Below are 15,529 nucleotides of genomic sequence, written 5' to 3'. Positions count from 1 at the left end.
AGTGCTGAGATTACAGGCGTGAGCCACCGTGCCCGGCCAGGCATCTCTTTATTGAGCATCTCCTATGTGACATATTTGCCAGCTGACTGGGATATAGGAGTGAAAGATATGATCCTTGCTTTTAGGGATTCTACGTAAGTGGACATGTCTCTGGATAATACCAATACTGGGAAATAATTGCCAAGAGAGGTGCTAGTCAAATGAACCGCAGTTGAAGTGTTTAGGATGGAATGACCAATGATAAGATGGAGAAGAAAGAGTGGTTAGAATGGTTTCTCCACAGGTGACGGCTGAAACAAGTCTTGAAAGAAGAGCAAGACTTTGTCATGCAAATGAGGGGAAGTACATTCTAGGCATCACTAATATATATCATGAATGATAGCATGAAGGAGTAAAAACAGTGGTGTTTTATAGAAACTGAGTGATTTTTGTGAATCATATAGGAGAGAGCTCAGGAGATGAGGCGGAAAAGGTAGATTTGGACCAAGTCTTGAAGGACTTTAGTGTAATGCTTTTTCCTTTAGGAACAGGTGGTGAGGAGTTTGGTAAGATTTTAAATAATAGAATCACATGGTTAAATCTTTGTTTTTAGAATAGCAGTCATGGTGATAATGTGGAAGACGTTGGCTTTGTGCCTACAGGCAAGGGGACTTGGTAGAATGATATAGTAAAAAGGACAGTTAGAGGTAAATTGTTGGTGTGTAGCCAAATCATCTGGATAGAGGGAGATAGACTTGGGAGTTATCAGCCCATGTAGTGAAGGCTACAGGAAATACACTCCCAGGGAAGTTTGTATATCGCTAGAAAAGTAGAGGCTGGGGAAGAACCCTGGGGATGACCAACATTTGAACAGCTGGCAGGGAAAAAAGAAGGCAGACTTAAACGACCATCCAGAGAAGTAGGAGGATGAGGAGAGATTAGATTTGTGAAGTATAAAGCAGGGGAGAGTTTTTGAGAAGAGAGTTGTGAATAGCCCTCAAATGCCACATTATAAGCGTTGAAAGTAGTCCTTGGATTTGTCAGGTAGGGGGTCTGTCTCATCAATGGCTTGAGGGCTGGCTGTTCAGTAGAGTGATGAATGTGGAAGCTCGCCGGCAGTTGGTTAAGAAGGCAGCGAGTTAGGGAGTGTGACAGTTCTGTACATGCATTACTATAAGTGGATCCAGAGAGTAATTAAGTTATTTCCATAAGAAAAGTAGTGTTTGTATACTTCAGTGATGATCATTTGTTTTTCCCCAGTTTTAATTGTTGCTACTCCCAAGGAGCCTGTGGTGGTTCTGCCCTTGTATGTTGGGGGGAAATGTGGCATTAAAAAAGCAATACAGGTCAGGCACTCTGTCCAGATTAATTTCTCAATAGAGTTATGTGTAAATTGAAATCTTACTGAGTTGAATAAGTTTGTGCAAATGGGATGTTGGTAAGGAAAAAATTATTCAATGACACTTGTTAAAGCATGGTAAGGAAGATTTATTCAGGACCATTGAGATAGGTATAGAAACCACTGCAGTGCGGTGTGGGGATTGCGGGGCGAGGGTAGAGAGAGACTGGGCTCACTCTGAATACAGCATGGGCAATTGGGAATCTATAGCAAAGGACCAGTATGAGGGTCAGTGGATGGAAGATTACTAAGAGGAAACATCAGGCGTAAGGGGGATTCTGGCTAAACCGACTTAACAGGATTCTTGGTGGAGTCAGGCTAGGGTGTTCAGACATCACCTGAGGGATGGTAGATGATGAGGAACCTGATCATACATCGAGGATGATCAGATATCGAGGTTGAGGGGGTTCTGGCTAAACTGACTTAGCAAGGTTCTTTGGCTAAAACTGGATTTTACAAGGAAGTACACAGATGAGCCTAGAAGAAAGTTGATAAGTCTGAGTAAAGTTTGGCCAAGCAAAGAATCTTTGTCAACATGAGTCACATTGTTAAAAATATATGGAAATGTTAAAACTCTGTAATTCAACACAAATTAGAAATTCAGCAGCTATAGATGATATTCCCATAGATTTTTTGATGTTCTGAGTTCTTTTTTTCTTTATCATCAAGTCCAAAATGTCATGTTCTGAGTTATTTTTGTTTGTTTGATTTGTTTTGTTTTGTTTTTGAGACAGAGTCTCACTCTTGTCGCCCAGGCTGGAGTGCAATGGCACGATCTCGGCTCACTGCAACCTCCGCCTCCCGGGTTCAAGCGGTTCTCCTGCCTCAGCCTCCCAAGTAGCTGTGATTATAGGCACCCACCACGACCCCCGACTAATTTTTTTATTTTTAGTAGAGATGGGGTTTCACCATGTTGGCCACGCTGGTCTTGAACCCCTGACCTTAGGTGATCCACCTGCCTCAGCCTCCCAAAGTGTTGGGATTACAGTCGTGAGCCACTGTGCCCAGCCAATCATGTTCTGAGTTCTTAAAGCCAGAAACTTATCTTTGCATTTCTGATGATAGCAAAAATTAATTCTATGAAAAGTTTGCGTGTGTATATGTGTAAATATGTATGTGGATAGCTAAGTATACATTCAGCTCTTACTATGTCCAAAGCATATGAATGAGAGGCTAAGGACTGCTTACTATGGGGAAGAATGATTGTTACTTTACATTTGGCCAAGATCATAGATCTTATAACAAAAGGATTAAATGTTTTAGTATTGATCCTGATGAACACCTGACTTTTAAAGAAGGGTTATAATAGCTTATAAACCAAGGTTAAGAAAAAAAAAAAAGTAGAACTCTGTGGTAAAATATTAATCTTTTGGCAGTAGATATATATTTTGTGAATTATCAAATTCTACCTAATTTTATGTTATTTTAATCACTTATTTTCTATTTGTATAATTTTGTAGTTTTCTAGTTTTGCATTCTTGTTTTTATAATAGGTGCTTAATATGTGAGTTTGTTAAAATGTACTTTCAACATTAAGTAAAAATGAAACCATCAAGCAATTATTAAACACATAAGACTAATAATTCTCCTGAATTTACACCATATAAAGTAAGGTCATATATTTGGAAGTATTTTATAAACTAGGTAGCTAGAAATTAAGTTGTTAATTTTAAGTAGAAGGTAAGTTATTAAATATTCACTGTAAATTTTAAGAACATAAGTTGCTTTGGAGCAAAGGGTTCACATAAAATAATTTCAATTTTAGAAAACTATCCATGAATATAAAGATAATAAGGATATACTGAAATATATATATATTAGATACATTTTCTGAGTTCTAGAATGGAAAAACTTATTTGGACAGGGGATGGGGGAAGAGGAATGGCTTTTTAAGAGTTTCAGCCCAGTATAAATATAGCAGCAGTCTTACTTTTAAAAAATTGGACGCGTTGGCTTACGCTTGTAATCCCAGCACTTTAGGAGACTGAGGCAGCCAGATCACTTGTTGTCAGGAGTTCGAGACCAGCCTGGCCAACATGGCAAAACCCCATCTCTACTAAAAATACAAAAAAAAATTAGCTGGGCATTGTGGAGCATGCCTGTAATTCCAGCTACTTGGGAAGCTGGGGCAGGAGAATCTCTTGAATCCAAGAGGCAGAGGTTGCAGTGAGCCGAGACTGCACCACTGCACTCCAGCCTGGGCAACAGAGTGAGACTCCATCTCAAAAAGAGAAAAAAAAATATCATTTTATTTAGTATATGTAGTAGCTCTGAGCCTTAGTACTCTTTACTTGCACAATGTTTTCTATTGTAAAGCATGTATGTCAAAACCCAGAATCTGCACTGTCACTTCCTTATTGTAAATATGGCTCTGCTACTTAAGATAACATCCCTGAAACAGGGTGTAAATTTCTCAGGGTCTTGAAAAACAGTTTGAGAAGGGGGAAAAAAAAGTTAAGGTGTGAATAATTTTCTGAGTTATGACTCTCCTTTTAAAGTTCATTTCAATAAACTATCAAATTTCTATTTCAACAGAAAATCCAAAAATTGCTTTTTTTTTTTTGCACAGCATCTGAATTGGCTCAGATTAAGTATTTAAAAATTATAATTTTAATGAATAGTAGAAATCTTTCATATTTGAACCAATTTATATCTTTTACTAAGCTTTAGAGTTGAAACTGATTCATTAATTTTAATAGATCTGTTTATTAATGATCTATTAATGATCTCAAATTTTGCTTGATATTTTAGATGAAAAAACAGTACTTAACAGATAAATCAAAAACAGTATTAAAATGTAAGAAGTATAACAGGATATTTTAGTGGCCTGTCTTTTTATTGTGTTCAAAGGGAATTGTTTGAACTTAAGTTACAGCTTTAATTGCATGTCAATTATCTGCAAGTATCTTACTTAAAAAGAAAATAAGTGAATTAAGCTAACTAGTGACATTTATCTTTAACAACAGAGCACTTTGATTTGAAGAACAAAATTTTGTAATAATTGTGTTGAGTAAATATTTAGATGCGACCTTCTTAGTGATATTTTTATATAAAACACCTTTATTTTGATGGTATTGATTTTACTATTTATACTTTTTATATATAAATGCTTTAAGTAAGAGCAATGTCTATCTTCTTCTCCATGTAAACTTATAAGTAAATTAGCTGAAACAGTCATTGTTAGAAATCATCCTTGCCTAAATTTTAAAGAAAAACAGTTAAAAAACTACAATAGTGACATAATTAATGTGCTGTCACATTTGCCTGAATTATTTTAAGTTGGAGGACTGTCTTATTTGCTTCTGTGTTTATCGTTCTTAGTTTAATTAGTATTGAATAGGTTTTAACAGTTAGGTTTTATATTTTCTCTTTAGATCTCCTCAGTATTGGTTTTGTCTATTCTGTTTCACTTAAATTATATTTTCATCTATAGGGGATTTTATATTCCATATTGTGTTCCTTTAAATTGACCATGATGAATTCTGAGTGTGTAGGTATTTGTACCATTTAAGTAGTTAACTCTTTCGAAATGTATGGACTCATTTATATTTTTTATAATATTGACAGTAAAAAATATGGGAAATTTATTAATATGTTTAAACATTTGACAACACAAGCAAGTTATGTGGGCTTTTTAATTTTTTTAAAGAGATTTAAAAAGTCTGGGCTACATTATGTTGCCCAGGCTGAACTCAAACTCCTGGGTTTGGCCAGGTGCAGTGACTCACGCCTGTAATCCCAGCACTTTGAGAGGCTAAGTGGGGTGGATTGCTTGAGCTCAGGAGTTCGAGACCAGCCTGGGCAACATGGCAAAACCCCATCTCTACCAAAAAATTGCAAAAATTAGCTGAGTGTTGTGGTGCGCACCTGTGGTCCCAGCAACTTGGGAGGCTGAAGTGAGAGGATCACTTGAGTCCAGGAGGCCGAGGTTGCAGTGAGCCAAGATTGTGCTACTGCACTCTGCCCGGGTGACAGAGTAAGACCCTGACTCCATAAAAAAACCCAAAAAATCCTCTTGAGCTCAAGTGATCCTCCCACGTCAGCCTCCAAGTAGTTAGGACTATAGGCATACACCCCTACACCCTATAGGCTTCTTATGTCCTTCCAGTTTTTGAGGTTAATTCTTTTCTTCCCTGAAACTCTAGTTTTAGATCTCAGATATCAATGACTTTTAAAATTCATTGACATTTCATTTCTAGATATGAATTTCTAAAACATGTATGATATTTTACAGATTTCAAAGTGCTATTGATTCATTTAGCTAACATTGAATACTTTCTGTTTGCTGAGCTCAATTCTATAATCGATAAAAGTTTCTGTCCACATGGAGCTAACATTCTAGTGTTCAATATGCCATCATCTATCTTTCATCATTACCTCAGCCTATTTAGAACAAATGAGAGTGCTTCTGAAATATTGACAGCAAATCCAGCATAATTAATTTGTCCTATTAATTTACTGTGTAATAGCAATACTTTGTTACATTTCCAGAGTATTTTGGTTAAATTTTAGTTTTGTCCTCAATTACTAGCATTTGGTGAAATCTGCCCATATCTACTTCAGTTTTATGAATTTAGATAATATACATACCTTCTTAACCTTGTTCTTTTCTGATGGGTAAACCTTTGCTTATTTTTTAAAGCTGGTGCGGTGGCTCATGCCTGTAATCCCAACACTTTGGGAGGCTGAGGGTGGGAGGATCACTTGAGCCCAGAAGTTCAAGATCAGCCTGGGCAACAAAGTGAGATCTATCTTTCTTAAAAAAAAAAAAAAAAAAAAAAATAGCTGGGTGTGATGGTGTGTTCCTGTAGCCCCAGCTACTCAGGACTCTGAGATGGGAGGATCACTTTAGCCCAAGAGGTTAGGGCTGCCGTGAGATGTGTTTGAGTTACTGTATTCCAGCCTGGGTGACAGACACACCCTTTCTTTTTTTGTTTCTTTTTTTTTTTTTAATTTTATTATTATTATACTTTAAGTTTTAGGGTACATGTGCACAATGTGCAGGTTTGTTACATATGTATACATGTGCCATGTTGGTGTGCTGCACCCATTAACTCATCATTTAACATTAGGTATATCTCCTAATGCTATCCCTCCCCCCTACCCCCACCCCACAACAGTCCCCGGAGTGTGATGTTCCCCTTCCCATGTCCATGTGTTCTCATTGTTCAATTCCCACCTATGAGTGAGAACATGCGGTGTTTGGTTTTTTGTCCTTGGGATAGTTTGCTGAGAATGATGGTTTCCAGCTTCATCCATGTCCCTACAAAGGACATGAACTCATCATTTTTTATGGCCGCATAGTATTCCATGGTGTATATGTGCCACGTTTTCTTAATGCAGTCTATCGTTGTTGGACATTTGGGTTGGTTCCAAGTCTTTGCTATTGGGAATAGTGCCACAATAAACATACGTGTGCATGTGTCTTTATAGCAGCATGATTTATAATCCTTTGGATATATACCCAGTAATGGGATGGCTGGGTCAAATGGTATTTCTAGTTCTAGATCCCTGAGGAATCGCCACACTGACTTCCACAATGGTTGAACTAGTTTACAGTCCCACCAACAGTGTAAAAGTGTTCCTATTTCTCTACATCCTCTCCAGCACCTGTTGTTTCCTGACTTTTTAATGATGGCCATTCTGACCAGTATGAGATGATATCTCATTGTGGTTTTGATTTGCATTTCTCTGATGGCCAGTGATAATGAGCATTTTTTCATGTGTTTTTTGGCTGCATAAATGTCTTCTTTTGAGAAGTGTCTGTTCATGTCCTTCGCCCACTTTTTGATGGGGTTGTTTGTTTTTTTTCTTGTAAATTTGTTGGAGTTCATTGTAGATTCTGGATATTAGCCCTTGGTCAGATGAGTAGGTTGCAAAAATTTTCTCCCATTTTGTAGGTTGCCTGTTCACTCTGATAGTAGTTTCTTTTGCTGTGCAGAAGCTCTTTAGTTTAATTAGATCCCATTTGTCAATTTTGGCTTTTGTTGCCATTGCTTTTGGTGTTTTAGACATGAAGGTGCCCATGCCTATGTCCTGAATGGTATTGCCTAGGTTTTCTTCCAGGGTTTTTATGGTTTTAGGTCTAACCTGTAAGTCTTTAATCCATCTTGAATTAATTTTTGTGTAAAGTGTAAGGAAGGGATCCAGTTTCAGCTTTCTACATATGGCTAGCCAGTTTTCCCAGCACCATTTATTAAATAGGGAATCCTTTCCCCATTGCTTTTGTCAGGTTTGTCAAAGATCAGATGGTTGTAGATAGGCAGCATTATTTCTGAGGGCTCTATTCTGTTCCATTGATCTATATCTCTGTTTTGGTACCAGTACCATGCTGTTTTGGTTACTGTAGCCTTGTAGTATAGTTTGAAGTCAGGTAGCGTGATGCCTCCAGCTTTGTTCTTTTGGCTTAGGATTGACTTGGCAGTGTGGGCTCTTTTTTGGTTCCATATGAACTTTAAAGTAGTTTTTTCCAATTCTGTGAAGAAAGTCATTGGTAGCTTGATGGGGATGGCATTGAATCTATAAATTACCTTGGGCAGTATGGCCATTTTCACGATATTGATTCTTCCTACCCATGAGCATGGAATGTTCTTCCATTTGTTTGTATCCTCTTTTATTTCATTGAGCAGTGGTTTGTAGTTCTCCTTGAAGAGATCCTTCACATCCCTTGTAAGTTGGATTCCTAGGTATTTTATTCTCTTTGAAGCAATTGTGAATGGGAGTTCACTCATGATTTGGCTCTCTGTTTGTCTGTGATTGGTGTACAAGAATGCTTGTGATTTTTGTACATTGATTTTGTATCCTGAGACTTTGCTGAAGTTGCTTATCAGCTTAAGGAGATTTTGGGCTGAGACAATGGGGTTTTCTTGATATACAATGATGTCATCTGCAAACAGGGACAATTTGACTTCCTCTTTTCCTAATTGAATACCCTTTATTTCCTTCTCCTGCCTAATTGCCCTGTCCAGAACTTCCAACACTATGTTGAATAGGAGTGGTGAGAGAGGGCATCCCTGTCTTGTGCCAGTTTTCAAAGGGAATGCTTCCAGTTTTTGCCCATTCAGTATGATATTGGCTGTGGGTTTGTCATAGATAGCTCTTATTATTTTGAGATACGTCCCATCAATACCTAATTTATTGAGAGTTTTTAGCATGAGGGGCTGTTGAATTTTGTCAAAGGCCTTTTCTGCATCTATTGAGATAATCATGTGGTTTTTGTCTTTGGTTCTGTTTATATGCTGGATGACATTTATTGATTTGCGTATGTTGAACCAGCCTTGCATCCCAGGGATGAAGCCCACTTGATCATGGTGGATAAGCTTTTTGATGTGCTGCTGGATTCGGTTTGCCAGTATTTTATTGAGGATTTTTGCATCAATGTTCATCAAGGATATTGGTCTAAAATTCTCTTTTTTGGTTGTGTCTCTGCCAGGCTTTGGTATTAGGATGATGCTGGCTTCATAAAACGAGTTAGGGAGGATTCCCTCTTTTTCTATTGATTGGAATAGTTTCAGAAGGAATGGTACCAGCTCCTCCTTGTACCTCTGGTAGAATTTGGCTGTGAATCCATCTGGTCTTGGACTTTTTTTGGTTGGTAAGCTATTGATTATTGCCACAATTTCAGAGCCTGTTATTGGTCTATTCAGAGATTCAACTTCTTCCTGGTTTAGTCTTGGGAGGGTGTATGTGTCGAGGAATTTATCCACTTCTTCTAGATTTTCTAGTTTATTTGCGTAAAGGTGTTTGTAGTATTCTCTGATGGTAGTTTGTATTTCTGTGGGATTGGTGGTGATATCCCCTTTATCGTTTTTTATTGCATCTATTTGATTCTTCTCTCTTTTCTTCCTTATTAGTCTTGCTAGCGGTCTGTCAATTTTGTTGATCTTTTCAAAAAACCAGCTCCTGGATTCGTTAATTTTTTGAAGGGTTTTTTGTGTCCCTATTTCCTTCAGTTCTCCTCTGATCTTAGTTATTTCTTGCCTTCTGGTAGCTTTTGAATGTGTTTGCTCTTGCTTTTCTAGTTCTTTCAATTGTGATGTTAGGGTGTCAATTTTGGATCTTTCCTGCTTTGTCTTGTGGGCATTTAGTGCTATAAATTTCCCTCTACACACTGCTTTGAATGTGTCCCAGAGATTCTGGTATGTTGTGTCTTTGTTCTCGTTGGTTTCAAAGAACGTCTTTATTTCTGCCTTCATTTCATTATGTACCCAGTAGTCATTCAGGAGCAGGTTGTTCAGTTTCCATGTAGTTGAGCAGTTTTGAGTGAGTTTCTTAATTCTGAGTTCTAGTTTGATTGCACTGTGGTCTGAGAGACAGTTTGTTATAATTTCTGTTCTTTTACATTTGCTGAGGAGAGCTTTATTTCCAACTATGTGGTCAATTTTGGAATAGGTGTGGTGTGGTGCTGAAAAAAATGTATATTCTGTTGATTTGGGGCGGAGAGTTCTGTAGATGTCTATTAGGTCCGCTTGGGGCAGGGCTGAGTTCAATTCCTGGGTATCGTTGTTAACTTTCTGTCTCGTGGATCTGTCTAATGTTGACAGTGGGGTGTTAAAGTCTCCCATTATTATTGTATGGGAGTGTTAAGTCTCTTTGTAGGTCACTAAGGCTTGCTTTATGAATCTGGGTGCTCCTGTATTGGGTGCATATATAGTTAGGATAGTTAGCTCTTCTTGTTGAATTGATCCCTTTACCATTATGTAATGGCCTTCTTTGTCTCTTTTGATCTTTGTTGGTTTAAAGTCTGTTTTATCAGAGACTAGGATTGCAACCCGTGCCTTTTTTTGTTTTCCATTTGCTTGGTAGATCTTCCTCCATCCCTTTATTTTGAGTCTATGTGTGTCTCTGCATGTGAGATGGGTTTCCTGAATACAGCACACTGATGGGGAGACAGACCCTTTCTTAAAAACAAAAAAATAGCTTTTTAAAGTCATCAGGAAACTTTTTAGATGAGTCATTCAGTGATTTAGTTTTGGTGGCTATTCTTTTTATTTTCTCCCTATTCTGAAACTCACTTTTCTAACTTCTTTAGTATGCATTTTGATAGAACTTTCCAAAATTCTGTTCGTATACTATACTCTCCTGGTTCTTAGTTTTCTACAGTTTTGGCATTTCCATCTTTGTCTCCATTGTCTGTAGTTACCACAAAGACTTTGTCTTTATCCTTCGGCTTTTACTGTCCTGATTCTGTCTCAAAATTCACATACTTACAGGCTTACATTACCACTTATAAGCACTTCATTTCAAAATTTATGTTTTTATGAACTTCTCAACCATTTTAGTTCATTTTTACTTTTTAAGTGTACACTATAGTGGTCTTTAGTATATTCACAAAATTGTGCATCTGTTACCACTACCTAATTCTAGAACATTTCCATCACTCCCAAAAGAAAGTTTGTATTCATTAGCAGTCATCCCCCCCATTTTCTCCTCCCTTCAGACCCTGGCAACCAGTAATCTGCTTTCTGTCTCTCTAGATTTGCCTGTCTGGACATTTTGTATCGATGGAATGATATAACATGTGGTCTTTTGTGTCTGGCTTCTTTCATTTAGCATTTTCAAGGTTCCTCTAAGTTCTAGTTTATATAAGTATTGCATTGCTGGATGAAATTCCATTCTAGAGATAGCTACCACATTTTATTTATCCATTAATCAGCTGATGGACATTTGAGTTTCTATTTTCTACTTTCGGCTGTTATGAATAATGTCACTATGAAAGTTTGTGTACAAGCTTTTGTGTGAATTTGTGTTCACCTCTCTTGGGTACATACCTTGGAATTGAATTTTTAGGTAATATGGTAACTCCATGTTTAACATTTTGAGGAACTGCCAAAATGTTTTCCAAGGTGCCTATACCATTCCCATCAGGAATTTCTCCACTTCCTGGTCAGTACTTCTTAATGTTGGTCTTTTTTGTAGCCATCAGATGGGTATGAAATGGTATCTAATGATTTTGATTTGTATTTCTCTAATGACTAATAATCTGATAATCTAATGACTAATAATTGAGCATCATTTCATGTCCTTATCAGACATTCGTATGTATCTTTTTTGGAGAAATATTGATTTATATCCTTTTGAAAAATTGGGGCTGGGCATGGTGGCTCACGCCTGTAATCGCAGCACTGTGGGAAGCCGAGGTGGGCGGATCATGAGGTCAGGAGTTTGAGACCAGCCTGGCCAGCATCGTGAAACCCCGTCTCTACTAAACATACAAAAGATTAACTGGGCATGATGGCGCACACCTGTAGTTCCAGCTATTTGGGAGGCTGAGGCAGGAGAATTGCTTGAGCCTGGCAGGCAGAGGTTGCAGTAAGCTGAGATCACGCCACTGTACTCCAGCCTGGGCAACAGAGAGAGAATGCATCTCAAAAAAAAGAAAGAAAAGAAAAATTGGATTATCAGTTGTATATTCAGGATATAATTCCTGTATCAGATAAATGATTTGTAAGTACCCTCATTCTGTGGGTTGTCTTGGTGGTATCTTTTTTTGTTGATTGTGGTAAAATATGCATAACATAAAATGTACCATTTGTACAATTTTAAGTGTACATTTCCGTGGCATGAAGTACATTCACAGTGTTGTGCAACTATAACCTCCATTTCCAGAACTTTTTCGTCATCCCAAACAGAAACACTGTACCCATTAAATAATAGCTCTCCCTTTCCCCCTCCCCCAGCCTCTAGTAACCTCTATTCTACTTTCTGTCTCTAGGATTTTGCCTATTCTAGGTGCCTCAAATAAATGGAATCATATAGTATTTGTCCTGATAGTATCTTTTAAAGCGTAAACATTTTGAATTTTGATGAAGTCAAATTTATCCATTTTTATTTTTATAAATAATTTTTAGTAATTAAAACACTTTAAATTTATGTTGTAATTTGTGCCTTTGGTGTCATTTCTAAGAAGCCATTGCCTAATATAAGGCCATGAACATGTATTTTAACCATTTTGAGTACTCTCTTACTTGACTCTCCCTTCTATATTTAAAACGTCCACCAATACAACTATCAAAGGTTTTATGGGAGGAGTTTTATTAAGTGTTCTGCTCTTTTTTGTTGTTGTTAAAATCAGAATAGTAGTTTTCAAATGGTAGAGTCTTCTGGGATGTTTAGTAAAATAAAAGTCCCTCAGTTGTTTTATGTATTTGTAATAAACTTCCAGGAGACTTTGCATGTTATGGTTGAAAGACTGTGGAATTAGAATAGTCTAGCCTAGTAATTAAGAGCATGGATCGTGGAGCCTAACTACCTGGGTGTGAATCGTGGCTGTGTCACTTCCTGGCTGATTTTGGACAAATCACTTGTTCTCTCTGGGCCTTCGTTTCCTCCCTCATAGGATTGTTGCAAGGATTAGCTAGGATATAGCTGTAAAGCACTTAGAATATCTGTGGATATATATAACTTAGAATATCTGCAAAGCACTTAGAACGATTTGGCAACAATCACCATATAAGTATTAGCTATTATTATACCCTTTAAGTCACAGTAATGTCATTTCTAAGGACCTAATCTAAGAACATTATCAGAGATGTTACATAAAGACGTGTGTATAACAGTTTCATCACAGAGACTGATTGTAAAATTAACCACATATAGTCAGTAGACATATGGTTAAATAAATTAATGAAATGTCATATAACCACCAAGTCACATTGTCAAAAATACTTAATGCCATGGGATGATATCAGTGAAAATGTCAAAAATGCAACTATATGTAGTGTATGTCTCTAAAATTTTTTAAAAATTCAAGGCAAGGGGCTGGATATGGTGGCTCATGTCTGTAATCTCAGCACTTTGGGAGACCGAGGTGAGAGATCACTTGAGGCCAGGAGTTCGAGACCAGCTTGGGCAACGTAGTAGGACCCCCGTCTCTACAATTTTTTTTTTTTAAATTAGCCGAGCATGGTGGCATGTGCCTATAGTCCCAGCTACTTGGGAGGCTGAGGCAGAAGGATCACTTGAGCCCAGGGGTTGGAGGTTACAGTGAGCTATGATTGTACCACTGCCCTCCAGCCTGGGTGACAGAGTGCGATCCTGTATCTTAAAAAAAAAAATGCCAGGTGCGGTGGCTCATGCCTGTAATCCCAGCACTTTGGGAGGCTGAGGTGGGCAGATCACCTGAGGTCGGGAGTTTGAGACCAGCCTGACCAACATGGAGAAACCTTGTCTCTACTAAAAATACAAAATTAGCCAGGCCTGGTGGCGAGTGCCTGTAATCTCAGCTACTGGAGAGCCTGAGACCGGAGAATCTCTTGAACCTGGGGGGCGGAGGTTGCAGTGAGCTAAGATTGCGCCATTGCACTCCAGCCTGGGCAACAAGGATGAAACTCTGTCTCAAAAAAAAAAAAAAAAAAAAATACGAGGCAGGAGAGTGGAATGTTAGTCGTGTAGTGCATATAAAGCAATATGTTAAACTGTTGATAGTGGTTATTCTTGGAAGCTGGGAGGTGTTATTTCAATTTTCTTCTGTACTTTATTATATTCTTCTGATTTCAACAAGTATTTTATACTTGGAAAAACAAAATAAATTATTTTTGAAAAAGGTTAAATGTGAAAAGCCTCATAATATGAATAGGAAACCTGAGTTTAGTACCAGTTATGTTATTAAATAGTTAGAAACCTTGAATGAATTTTATCTCTTCCTTGAGGAGCACAGTTTGCTTATCTGCAAAGTGATGAGTTGGACTAAAATAGACAGTATGGTAGAGCGGTAAAGATCTGGAAGTCAGGAATGAGGAATTAGGGATGACAGCTTTGGAGGTCACTGCATGGGTTCATATCCTGGTTTCACCTCTTATTACCTTGGTGACTTTTGGCAAGAAATTTAGCTTCATTGTGCCTTAGGGTTTTTTTCATTTGTAAAGTGCAGATAATAATAATACCTCACGGGGCTGTGAGAATTAAATGAGTTAATATATGTGAAGGCATACATGGCATGGCACACAGTAAAGACTAAATAAATGTTAACTAATTTTATTGGTATGTAAGCTCCTTTCTAAGCAGTTATTTATTACCAAGAATATTTTTAGTCAGGTAGGTGGTTTCTTAAATTTGTCTGTCATTTGAAAGTTTAATTTTTTATTTAGGTATTTTCAGGATTGCTGAAGCTATTTGTGAAGTAGAATATTTTGGACTTTGGACTTCCTTTGTTTACTTGTCTTGTTCTTCTATAGGTGGCTGCTTTGGGGCCCTAAGTTACCTCATTGACGAGGTATTTTGTAGTCCTTTTTAGCACTAAAAATCTCATACTTGATTTTCTTTTTTTTTTTTTTTTTTTTTTTTTGAGATGGAGTCTCGGTCTGTCACCCAGGCTGGAGTGCAGTGGCGCGTTCTCAGCTCACTGCAAGCTCCGCCTCCCGGGTTCACGCCGTTCTCCTGCCTCAGCCTCTCCGAGTAGCTGGGACTACAGGCACCCGCCACCACGCCCGGCTAATTTTTTGTATTTTTAGTAGAGATGGGGTTTCACCATGGTCTCGATCTCCTGACCTTGTGATCTGCCCGCCTCGGCCTCCCAAAGTGCTGGGATTACAAGCGTGAGCCACCGCGCCGGGCCTCGTACTTGATTTTCTAGAGTGTTTTCTGACTCTCTTTGTTTTGAAACTAATGTTGTATGCAGCTTAATCTAAGTTGCATGGGCTGTTAGGTTGTAGCTATTTTTCCTCAACTGATGTTTTAATTTTAAATTTAGGAAATGGCATAAAACCCAAGAGAATATATATTATAGCTCAGTTGACTAGCCTATTCTAGGAAAAGCTAACATTATGACATAAACTCAGCTAAAAGTTGGTAAAGCATGACCTCTAGTTTAACTCAATTGATGCACAGATGTTATTTAACTTAATCCCAGAAAAAGAAATGTAGCCAAATGCTGTTAAGAGAGAAATCTGAAAATCACTTTCAGAGTCAGCAACCATATTGAAATTCACTTTTGGAACTCTGAGCAAAGACTGCAGAAGTGTTACTTTTATAATATTATTTTATTTCACTGTCTATATGAGATAAGTCTTCAGTGAATACTGACTCAGTTATTGTATTGCTTTGGAAATGTTGTCAGTGAGCAAGTCACTCTAGAGTGCCTCACTCAGTTTATAGTTGCAGTCGTAATAAAAATGATTATATTATTTCCTTATGGGGTAAGAATGGAAATTA

At 37.7% G+C, this 15,529-nt stretch overlaps 1 protein-coding gene across 32 annotated transcripts in view; it reads left to right on the top strand.

Annotated features, from left to right (window-relative positions):
* SLMAP (sarcolemma associated protein) overlaps positions 1–15,529 on the top strand; it is a 176,633-nt gene that overhangs the window by 29,414 nt on the left and 131,690 nt on the right. The gene's annotated exons all lie outside the window — the stretch shown is intronic.

Source organism: Hylobates moloch, unplaced genomic scaffold (genome assembly GCF_009828535.3).
Source record: "Hylobates moloch isolate HMO894 unplaced genomic scaffold, HMol_V3 SCAFFOLD_5, whole genome shotgun sequence".
Taxonomy (NCBI): domain Eukaryota; kingdom Metazoa; phylum Chordata; class Mammalia; order Primates; family Hylobatidae; genus Hylobates; species Hylobates moloch.
This window is presented reverse-complemented; position numbering and strand designations above follow the sequence as displayed.